Source organism: Durio zibethinus, chromosome 1 (assembly GCF_047325235.1).
Source record: "Durio zibethinus cultivar Kanyao isolate XHJ-2024 chromosome 1, ASM4732523v1, whole genome shotgun sequence".
Classification (NCBI taxonomy): Eukaryota; Viridiplantae; Streptophyta; class Magnoliopsida; order Malvales; family Malvaceae; genus Durio; species Durio zibethinus.
The window spans coordinates 18,737,595-18,749,800 of NC_143162.1; the positions used below are offsets into that span (position 1 = coordinate 18,737,595).

General features: G+C 38.1%; 1 pseudogene; it reads left to right on the forward strand.

The window, feature by feature from the left end:
• The first annotated feature begins 3,249 nt into the window (after positions 1-3,249).
• LOC149520488 (aminoaldehyde dehydrogenase 1, peroxisomal pseudogene) lies at positions 3,250-5,471 on the forward strand (annotated as a pseudogene).
• The last annotated feature ends 6,735 nt before the right edge of the window (positions 5,472-12,206 follow it).

The following is a 12,206-nucleotide window of genomic DNA, read 5'->3' on the forward strand; positions in this document are numbered from 1 at the left end:
TGTGCGCACACCCCCACCCCGGCCCCCTCGATCACCGGAACCCCAATGCCGCCGGTCAGGTTCTCCGGTGATGCTCTGGCGATGTTGGCCCGACGAAGAAAAATGCGGCACCAGCACATGCCCGAGCCCAGCATGTGCTGCCGCAACCCTTGGTCCAGTCTGATCTTGGACTGGGAATGAACTCCTTATGCTTAGACTGGGAATGAACTCCGTATGCCTAAGTCAACCCACGAAACGAGCGTGCGGGCGCTCAGCTGGCCAGAGGGGCAGGATGCGTAAGCCGAGGATCAACCGGGTCCCCCTCTACGTGTTGTCGATCCTGCTACCAACACTCGATCCGATCTGATCTTAGACTGGGAATGAACTCCGTATGCCTAAGCCAACCGACGAAACGAGCGGGCGGGCGAGGGGGCACTACGTCGGCCAAAGAGACGAGCTACGCAAGCCGTGGATCGATAGGGTGGTAGGTGGATTTAGGCACATCTTCATATTTCTGCATGCCAATGCCATTTTTATGTCTTGTAAATTCATACAATGGTCCCTTAAGCCTTCACGTGAAGTTTCATGGCAAGCCGACTCATTTTTTATTTCTCACGATTTTTGAAACTTTTTGCGGTTCAAGCTTTTTTAAAATTTTTTCGGAAAGAGTTTTGGCCCCAAACTTGGTAGACGTGATCCCTGTATTTTTGTTGGCATGCACAAAACAATTCAGCTATAAACTCGAAGTGTACAAGATTTTGTGACCATTTGAAAAAAGTGTCCCCAATTCAAACACTTTAATGGCTACTGGTAGCAAACCTGTAAAATCTCAAATGCTTTTTAAGGGGGTGCGAGTTCTCAAGGTTTGATGATGGATAGGGGGCCAATATAAGGGCCAAGTTCCAGCACCCATCGCACATCATGTGCACACACACGCCCGGGCCCCCACGATCATCGGAACCCCAATGCCGTCGGTCAGGTTCTCCAGCAATGCTCTGACGATGGTGCCTCAACGAAGAAAAAAGCGGCACCAGCACATGCTCGAGCCCAGCATGTGCTGGCGCAACCCTCGTTCCGATCTGATCTTAGACTAGGAATCAATTCCGTATGCTTAGACTGGGAATGAACTCCGTATGCCTAAGTCAACCCACGAAACGAGCGTGTAGACGCTCAGTCGGCCAGATGGGCAGGATGCGCAAGCTGGGGATCAACCGGGTCCCCCTCTATATGTTGCCGTTCCTGCTGTCGCAACACTCGATCCGGTCTGATCTTAGACTGGGAATGAACTCTGTATGCCTAAGCCAACCGACGAAACGAGCGGGCGGGCGGGCGGGCACTACGCCGGCCAAAGAGACGGGCTGCGCATGCCGTGGATCGATAGGGTGGTAGGTGGGTTTAGGCACTGTAGACACCTAATTGGGTCCAAGCCCAGATCAATTGGGCCTGGCCCAAATGGGTAAGCCCAATGCAATTTTTACTTTGTATTATTTTTTTTCTTTTTTTTATTATTTTTTCTTTCTTTTTTTTTGTATTTTATGTGTTTTATTATTTATTATTATTATATGTATATTTTCATTTTTTTTCTTTTCTGTTAATATGTATATGTATTTTTATATAGTTATATATTTATTATTATATTATAATTTATTTATTATTATTATTTTATATTTTATTTATTTTATATTTTTATTTATCTAATTATATATATGTTATTTTATTTATCCTATAATATATCTTTTTTTTATTTATCTGTTCTAATTATCTATTATTTTTTTTTATATTTATTTGATTTTTATTTTGGAAGGTTGAGATTGAAGCTGAAGAATCCTACTGGGAATGGGGATTCAATCATAAGAGTCCAGATTGGATTCAAAGATTGAATCCTCGTCCAAAGAGGAATTAGGATTGATCAGGAACTCTTGATCAATCCCTATATAAAGAACCCCTAGAACAAATGCAAACACACAGAAAAACAGTAAGCAAAAGCTACTGATTGAGAGAATAGGGACAGATAGAGAGCTAAGAAAAGGTTTAGGGGTGTTCTGGGAGTGAGAAGAATTTTTTTGAAGTTTTTTGGTGATTTTTTTTTGGAAATTTTTGGAAATTCTAGATTCCGGTGAATTTTTCGACGAAGTTTGAATTTTTCGGGGAAAATTTCGGCCAACTTGAAGTTTCCGGCAACCTGCCCAGTTTCCGGCAAAGAATCCCAGAAACCGGTGATCTTTCGGTCAACTTCCGGTGAACTTTCGATGAAATTTTCTAGATTTCGGCCACATTTTCCAGAATTCGGTCGATATTCAACCGGAGTTCTTCAGCTTTTAGAGAGAAGGGGGAGGAAAAAGGGAAGAAGAGAGAGAGAAGGGAGGAGTGTTCTGTCGAAAAATAGAGGGAAGTACCTTTTATACCCTCTCAAAACGACGTCGTTTTGGGCCTTAAGTAAACCAGAGGATCCGCGCGTTTTGTCGAGACCCGACCCGACCCGACCCGAGCGTCGATCCGCTTCCTGACCCGCACGTGCCTGCCCCCCTCCAAGCCGAGCCGAGCTCCAAGCCGCCCCCCCTGAGCCGTTTTTCTTCCTTGAGCCGAGCCGAGCCGAGCCGCTCCAGGTTTTTTTTTTTTTTCATTTCTTTGTTTATTTGTTTTTTTATTTTTTATTTAGATTAGGTTTATTTAATATTCTTTTCATCTTTATTTTTTTTATTTTTGTTTTACTTTTCTTTATTTTTTTATTTTTATTTATTTTTTTTATTATTCTATTTTCTTTAAATGAAAATCAAAACTTTCAAAAAAAAAATATTTTTAAGGAAAAGTTGAAAATATCAATTTTCCTTAGAAATAAATTTTCAAAAAGGGATTTTTGAGGAAAAGTTGAAAGTATCAATTTTCCTTGGAAATCAAAGTTTCAAAAAAAATATTTTTGAGGAAAAGTTGAAAGCATCAATTTTCCTTGGAAATCAAATTTTCAAAAAAAATATTTTTAGGGAAAAGTTGAAAGTATCAATTTTCCTTGGAAATCAAATTTTCAAAAAAAATATTTTTAAGGAAAAGTTGAAAATATCAATTTTCCTTAGAAATAAATTTTCAAAAAATATTTTTGGGGAAAAGTTGAAAGTATCAATTTTCCCTACACAAAAACAAACATCCTTTCATTCCCTTTTATTTTGATTTTTGATTTTTTTTTCTTTAAATAATCCGACGACGGAGCCTCTGCAAGTGAAACAGTAGTTTTTCTTGCATACTCTTGAGGTGAGGGAATTTTCTCAATTTTCTGCTAAAAGTATTAGAGTCAATTGAGAAAATTTCCAATAATTAATTACTCGGTAAAATTTTAAGGCTTTTGGATAACACAAATTTAAGCTGGTACCATCTTTTGATGGGCGTTGTGAGGGTGCTATAACCTTCCTCACACGTAACCGAACTCCCGAACCCTGTTCTGGTTAGTAGACCTGAACCTATTCTTTTAGGGACCCTTAAACTTAGGTGTTCCCTGAAAGGACAGATTCTTTAGGTGGCCAATCACACCTAGACAAAAAAGATTGGTGGTGACTCCCTTAGGTCAATGTGTAGCGATAGATCCCCGGATCTAGACGTTATGACAGCTTGGCAACTCCACTGGGGACTTTGAGAGTCAGGCCAGCAAATAATTTGTGTTATCCAAAAGCCTAATAAAATTGAACCTTTTTGTATATATATGTATTATTGTTTATTCATGTTTATTTACTTTGTTAATTATGTCATTCATGTGCATGTGCATAACATGAGCTCTACACCCGAGCTCCGTCCCTCTAGGAGGGAGTAAAGTACCTATTGCTTTCATGAGGTCTAATGCCTCCACAGTGGCTAGCAAAATACTCCCACTCAAATTGAACCTTTTCCGCTTTAGCCTATAATGGGTTAGGATTAGGGTGCCTTACTAGTCTATGATGGACAAAGATGTAAGGAGCAATTTGAGAACCTTTAGATTTTGACCTTAATACCGCATATAGTAAACCTTAAGAGTGCCTAAACCTAGGATAGAGCCCTTTCTACCCAATGATAGATATGCCCTAAAATTAAGACCCAAAAAGGGTGTTTATCTAATCATTTTGATTGTTTAACTTTGTGCATCATTTTCATTATCGTATGTAACATTATGCATCAGCATCACTTTCATTTCATCCATGGAACTAACTATGTTGTTTGTCTGATTGTATGCATCTGAATTATTTTCATGATCATGTTTTAACACAATCATTTGCATCCATTTCATATTAGATTTGATTCAGTAAAATGTACATTTCATTCATGCATCGACGTATCATACATAAAGCATAGCATAGCATTTTTAATCATAATTGTGGTGCTGAAGGTTCAAGGATAGCTCCACCAAATAACCCCACTCACCAATACAAGAGCTCAAGCCAGACTAATGGAACAAGAAAATTTCAGTAGTCTCGAGAGAATAGAAAAAGCTCAGGAAAAATTTAAAAGGGGAGTTGAATAAGATTTTAGGGGCAAACTGATCTAATATGGTGGTCCAAATTTTGAGTCGAATGTTACTCATCGACAGTGAGCGGAGAGAGCCTATTTTCAAGAAGTGAATTTCAATTATCTATCCTACAATTGAACGGAACATCGATCATATTCCAGCAGCTACAGCTGAAGATGTGAAGCTTGCGGTGGCTGTTGCTCAGAGAGCTCTTTCTAGAAACAAAAGCAAAGATTAGGCTTAAGCTTTTGACGCTGTTCATGCCAAGTATTTACGGGCCATCGTTTCCAAAACAACAAAGAGAAAATTTGAATTAGCAAAGCTTGAGTAATTGATTACGGGAAACCACTTGATGAAGCAATTGGGGACATTGATGATGTTGTTGGATGTTTTGAGTACTATACATACCTTACCGAAAGTTTAGATACGAAGCAAAAGGTTGCCATCTCTCTTCCTATTGAGACGTTTAAGAGTTATGTGCTTGAGGAACCACTTGGGGTCATTGAATTGATTACTCTATAGAAGTATCCACCGTTGATGGTCGTCTGAAAAGTAGCTCTTGCTTTGGCTGCAGATTATGCTGCAATACTGAAACCTTTCGAGTTGGTATCTATCACCTGTTTGGAGCTGGCTGACGTGTGTAGGACAGTTGGTTTTCCTCTAGGTGTCTTGAACATTCTAACTGGATCGAGCCCATAAGTTATGATTTCTTTGGCATATCATCCAAATGTTGACAAGATTGCCTTCACCAAAAGCAATACAACTGGGAGCATGATAATAGAAGCAGCTGCTCAAATGGTCAAGCCTGTATCTTTAGAACTCGACAGGAAAAGCCCAATCATTTTGTTTGAGGATCAAGAATATGAAGAGTCACAATGAATCAATGGGGCGAGATAAAAATCTTTCACCTAGTTGCCTAGGGGCATGATTTTAAAGAGGATGTTAAAATTGGTTGAATGCCACTTATCATTCTAAAAGTTCTTTTAAAGTAATGTTAAGATTTCTTTTTTGCAATATGATTTCACTTGTTATCATCTTAATAAGGGCAAATTAATGCATTTCATTACATTTTCTCTTTCACTCGACCATTATTCCATGCCCTGTTACCTTTCATAACTTCACATTCCCATTCTCAAATTTTGGATGATGAATATTTGGACAATGATAACAGTAATTATGGGATTTAATTTTTAAGAACCCATCCACATTAATATGAGAAGATGATTTGAACAAAAAGTAAGTTGTTACCGGAGGTGAAATAGATATGTCTTGAAGATGTGTAATCTTTTATATAGATTCATGAGCTTTGTTCAATAGATGATGTTCAAGAAAGGTATTCACAATTGAGATGAAAAATGGCCATCTTTCTTTTACCATTTGAAAAGCCATTTATTACTACCCCTTTGAGCCTGTTACGATTTCTTTTTTGAAGAACCCTAACCAAGGATCACCCTCTACACTGAGGGGCAATTTTTGAAAAAAAAAATTTTTTTTTCACAAAAAGTCTCAAAAAAAAAAGAAAAAGAAAAATAAATGCCATACATGACTTGGGGCAAAGTAATGAGAATCCTTTGTGTGAGGAAAGAAAAAGCAGTGAAATGATGGGGGGCAAAATGCCAAGTTGTATCAAATGATCCTTTGGTTTTGAAACTTTTTAATACATGTTTTGAGCCTATTATATCCATTTTTTTTATGACCCTTCACCTTGGCCTACATTACAACCTTGAAAAGTCCATTTGGATCAAATGTGAATACTCAACTTGAATGATCATATGTTGAGCAAAAGACATGCTCATGATGAAGCAATGGAATCTTGCTACATGAAAGATATCAACAATGGATGATGAAAAAAAAAGAAAAAAAAAAAGAAATGAGAAAATGAAAAAAAGATATTCAAATTGAAAACCTGAAAGGTTGATAGAAAAAGATCCAGGTCAAATGGCTCACATGAATGGAAGATCAAAGACATCTGAAGATCCCGCAAAGACTGGGGCAAAGTTTGCCAAACTCCATATGACTTCAATTGTAAATTGAATGAGTTTTTGAAAAAGAATCCTAGATTAATGTTGAGAATTGTTTGAATATTCATCATTTGGACATACCATCCATCCCAATGACATGTATCCAATTCATTTCCTTTCCCATTTACTTTGTACCAAAACAGATCTTAATTGATTATTTTTACCATAATTCACCTTGCGTTCTCTTATTGTTTCACCCTTAGAATGAATTGAGAAAATGCTTGATTGCATTGTATTTGTCAAGAATTGAAATGATAATGAATGAATGAATATGTGCTTAAAAGAGTCTTGCATTCATTTGAAAAGAAATCTAAGATGATGGTGGTAACAAAATGAAGAAATGGTAGAAACCTAAAAGAGATGATTTGGAAGGATATATGATGTGACCAAATGGAGAATATAACGGGGTAAATCTTGAAAAGTGATATAACCAAGTGATGAGTACAAGGATTAATTGATCGATATGACTTGTAAGTTATGATTGAATGATAAGAACAATTAGTGGACAAAGTCTATTTTGGAATGGTTAATACTGAGACACCTATAAGTAATGAGCCAGTGATGGTGGATGAAACTTGTTTTGAAATTTGTTAGTGTTGAGAAATTCATTGAATGATGGTCAAGTGATGATCGATCGATGAAGCTTATTCCAAAGTATTGAGAAACTGAACAAGGAAGAATGTGAGTGGAAAAGATAATTGAGAGCTACACTAGTTCGATCTTAAAAGAGCAGTGTAATCGGATCTCTGAAGAATCAAAGGGCTTGATGCCTAAGAAAATAGCATGAGAAATTTGAGTACCATACATTAAACAAGAATTAATTGGCCAACATTTGCATAGCATGCATTGAAATTCATATGCATTTGCACAGCATACACTACTTTTAGGAAAGTATAGTGTATAAATTCAAGAAGCAGGGGTGCTCCAACATCCCACATGGAGAAGACAGATATGAAGATATTTTGCAAATTTGAGAAGAAGCTTGTCAGGTAAGTCCCTAATCCTTGAAATAGGATGTCTTCTGGTATCAGGGTTGATTTATAAGACCTTTAGGCATAATCTCCTGAAATTCCTTCAAACACAACTTTCAACTCCTTTGGACATGATTGTCAAGGAGCATTTTACTTTTCAAAGTTTCGTTGCCTCTGTTTAGAGGAGCAATTTACTTTTCAAAGTCGTGGTGCCTCTGTTTAGAGGAGCATTTAGAGGAGCAATTTACTTTCCAAAGTCGTGGTGCCTTTGTTTAGAGGAGCAATTTACTTTCTCAAAGTCGTGGTGCCTCTACTTAGAGGACCAATTTATTTTTCAAAGTCGTGGTGCCTCTGTTTAGAGGAGCAATTTACTTTTCCAAAGTCATGGTGCCTCTGTTTAGAGGAGCAATTTAGGTTTCTCAAAGTCGTTGAGCCTCTGTTTAGAGGAGCTTTGGTAAAAAAAAAAACAAAAAAAAAACAAAAAAATGACAATGTCTTGATTGGGTGTCTACATCTTTGCGCAATTTTTGTTTCACAAAAAATGTGCAAAGAGGGGCAGCTGTAGACACCCAATTGGGTCCAGGCCCAGATCAATTGGGCCTAGCCCAAATGGGTAAGCCCAATGCTTTTTTTTACTTTGTATTATTTTTTTTCTTTCTTTCTTTCTTTTCTTTTGTATTTTATGTGTTTTATTATTTATTATTATTATATGTATATTTTTATTTTTTTTCTTTTCTGTTAATATGTATATGTATTTTTATATAGTTATATATTTATTATTATATTATAATTTATTTATTATTGTTATTATTATTTTATATTTTATTTATTTTTGTATTTTTATTTATCTAATTATATATCTGTTATTTTATTTATCCTATAATATATCTTTTTTTTATTTATCTGTTCTAATTATCTATTTTTTTTTTTTATATTTATTTGATTTTTATTTTGGAAGGTTGAGATTGAAGCTGAAGAATCCTACTGGGAATGGGGATTCAATCAGAAGAGTCCAAATTGGATTCAAAGATTGAATCCCCATCCAAAGAGGAATTGGGATTGATAAAGAACTCCTGATCAATCCCTATATAAAGGACCCCTGGAACAGATGCAAACACACAGAAAAATAGTAAGCAAAAGCTACTGATTGAGAGAATAGGGATGGATAGAGAGCTAAGAAAAGGTTTAGGGGTGTTCTGGGAGTGAGAAGAATTTTTTTGAAGTTTTTTGGTGATTTTTTTTCTGGACATTTTTGGAAATTCCAGATTTCGATGAATTTTCTAACGAAGTTTGAATTTTTCGGGGAAAATTCTGGCCAAACTTGAAGTATTCGGTGACCTGCCCAGTTTCCGACAAAGAATCCCAGAAATCGGTGATCTTCCGATCAACTTCCGACGAACTTTCGATGAAATTTTCCAGATTTTGACCACATTTTCCAGAATCCGATCGATATTCAACCGGAGTTCTTCAGCTTTTAGAAAGAAGGGAGAGGAAAAAGGGAAGAAGAGAGAGAGAAGAGAGGAGTGTTCTGTCGAAAAACAGAGGGAAGTGCCTTTTATACCCTCTCAAAACGACGTCGTTTTGGGCCTTAAGTAAACCAGAGGATCCGCGCGTTTTGCCGAGACCCGACCTGACCAGAGCGTCGACCCGCGCGTGCCTACCCCCCTCCAAGCCGAGTCGAGCCGAGCCGAGCTCCAAGCTGGCCCCCCTGAGTCGTTTTTCTTCCTTGAGCCAAGCCGAGCCGCGATCCAAGCCGCTCCAGGTTTTTTTTTTTTCATTTCTTTGTTTATTTGTTTTTTTATTTTTTATTTAGATTAGGTTTATTTAATATTCTTTTCATCTTTATTTTTTTTATTTTTGTTTTATTTTTCTTTTTTTTTATTTTTATTTTTTTTTATTATTCTATTTTCTTTAAATGAAAATCAAAACTTTCAAAAAAAATATTTTTAAGGAAAAGTTGAAAATATCAATTTTCCTTAGAAATAAATTTTCAAAAAGGGATTTTTGAGGAAAAGTTGAAAGTATCAATTTTCCTTGGAAATCAAAGTTTCAAAAAAAATATTTTTGAGGAAAAGTTGAAAGTATCAATTTTCCTTGGAAATCAAATTTTCAAAAAAAATATTTTTAGGGAAAAGTTGAAAGTATCAATTTTCCTTAGAAATAAATTTTCGAAAAATGGATTTTTGAGGAAAAGTTGAAAGTATCAATTTTCCTTGGAAATCAAATTCTCAAAAAAAATATTTTTAAGGAAAAGTTGAAAATATCAATTTTCCTTATAAATAAATTTTCAAAAAGGGATTTTTGAGGAAAAGTTGAAAGTATCAATTTTCCTTGGAAATCAAAGTTTAAAAAAAAACTATTTTTGAGGAAAAGTTGAAAATATCAATTTTCCTCAAAAATAAATTTTCAAAAAATATTTTTGGGGAAAAGTTGAAAGTATCAATTTTCCCTACACAAAAACAAACATCCTTTCATTCCCTTTTGTTTTGAATTTTGATTTTTTTTTCTTTAAATAATCCGACGACGGAGCCTCTGCAAGTGAAACAGTAGTTTTTCTTGCATACTCTTGAGGTAAGGGAATTTTCTCAATTTTTTTCTAAAAGTATTAGAATCAATTGAGAAAATTTCCAATAATTAATTACTTGGTAAAATTTTAAGGCTTTTGGATAACACAAATTTAAGCTGGTACCATCTTTTGATGGGCGTTGTGAGGGTGCTATAACCTTCCTCACACGTAACCGAACTCCCGAACCCTGTTCTGGTTAGTAGACCTGAACCTATTCTTTTAGGGACCCTTAAACTTGGGTGTTCCCTGAAAGGACAGATTCTTTAGGTGGCCAATCACATCTAGACAAAAAAGATTGGTAGCGACTCCCTAAAAGTCAATGTCTAGCGATAGATCCCCAGATTGAGATGTTATGACAGGCACATCTTCATCTTTCTACGCGCCAATGCCATTTTTATGGCTTGTAAATTCATATAATGGACCCTTAAGCCTTCAAGTGAAGTTTCATGGCAAGACGACTCGTTTTCTATTTTTCACGATTTTCAAAACTTTTTACGGTTTGGGATTTTTTAAAATTGTTTTGGAAGGAGTTTTGGCCCCAAACTTGGTAGACGTGATCCTTGTATTTTTGTTGGCATGCACAAAACAATTCAGCTAAAAACTCGAAGTGTACAAGATTTTGTGACCATTTGAAAAAAGTGTCCTCATTTCAGACACTTTAAGGGCTACTGGCAGCAAACCTGTAAAATCTGAAATGCTTTTTAAGGGAGTGTGAGTTCTCGAGGTTTGATGAGAGATAGGGGGCCAATATAAGGGCCAAGTACCAGCACCCATCGCACATCATGTGTGCACACCCCCCCGACCCCTCGATCGTCGGAAACCCAATGCTGCCGGTTAAGTTCTTCGGAGATGCTCCGGCGATGGTTCCCCGACGAAGAAAAATGCGGCACCAGCACATGCCAGAGCCCAGCATGTGCTGCCGCAATCCTCGGTCTGATTTGATCTTAGACTGGGAAAGAACTCCATATGCTTAGACTGGGAATGAACTCCGTATGCCTAAGTCAAGTCACGAAATGAGTGTACGGGCGCTCAGTCGGCCAGAGGGGCGGGATGCGCAAGCCGGGGATCGATCGGGTCCCCCTCTGTGTGCTGCTGATCCTTCTATCGTAACCCTCTCTACGGTCTGATCTTAGACTTGGAATGAACTCCGTATGCCTAAGCCAACCGATGAAACGAGCGGGCGGGCGGGCACTACGTCGGCCAGAGAAACGGGATGCGTAAGCCGTGGATCGATAGGGTGGTAGGTGGGTTTAGGCACATCTTCATATTTTTACATGCCAATGCCATTTTTATAGCTTGTAAATTCATACAATAGTCCCTTAAGCCTTCACGTGAAGTTTCATGGCAAGACGAGTCATTTTCTATTTTTCACGATTTTTGAAACTTTTTACGGTCCGGGATTTTTTAAAATTTTTTCGGAAGGAGTTTTCGCCCCCAACTTGGTAAACATGATCCTTGTATTTTTGTTGGCATGCATACAAAAATTCAGCTAGAAACTCGAATGTACAAGATTTTGTGGCTATTTGAAAAAAGTATCCTCATTTCAGACACTTTAATGGCTACTGGCACAAACCTGTAAAATTTCAAATGCTCTTTAAGGGAGTGTGAGTTCTCGAGGTTTGATGAGGGATAGGGGGCCAATATAAGGGCCAAGTACCAGCACCCATTGCACATCATGTGCGCACACCCCCTAGCCCCCCCGATCGTCGGAAACCTAATGGTGTCGGTTAGGTTCTCCGGAGATGCCCCGACGATGGTTCCCCGACGAAGAAAAATGCGGCACCAGCACATGCCCGAACCCAGCATGTGCTGCCACAACCCTCGGTCCGGTCTGATCTTAGACTGGGAATGAACTCCGTATGCCTAAGTCAACCCACGAAACAAGCGAACGGGCGCTCAGCAGGCCAGAGGGGCGGGATGCGCAAGCCGGGGATTGGCCGGGTCCCCCTCCGTGTGCTGCCGATCCTGTTACCGCAACCCACGGTCCAGTCCGATCTTAGACTGGGAATGAACTCCGTATGCCTAAGCCAACCGACGAAACGAGCGGGCGGGCGGGCATGCGGGCACTACGTCGGCCAGAGAGACGGGATGCGCAAGCCGTGGATCGATAGGGTGGTAGGTGGGTTTAGGCACATCTTCATATTTCTGCATGCCAATGCCATTGTTATGGCTTGTAAATTCATACAATGGTCCCTTAAGCC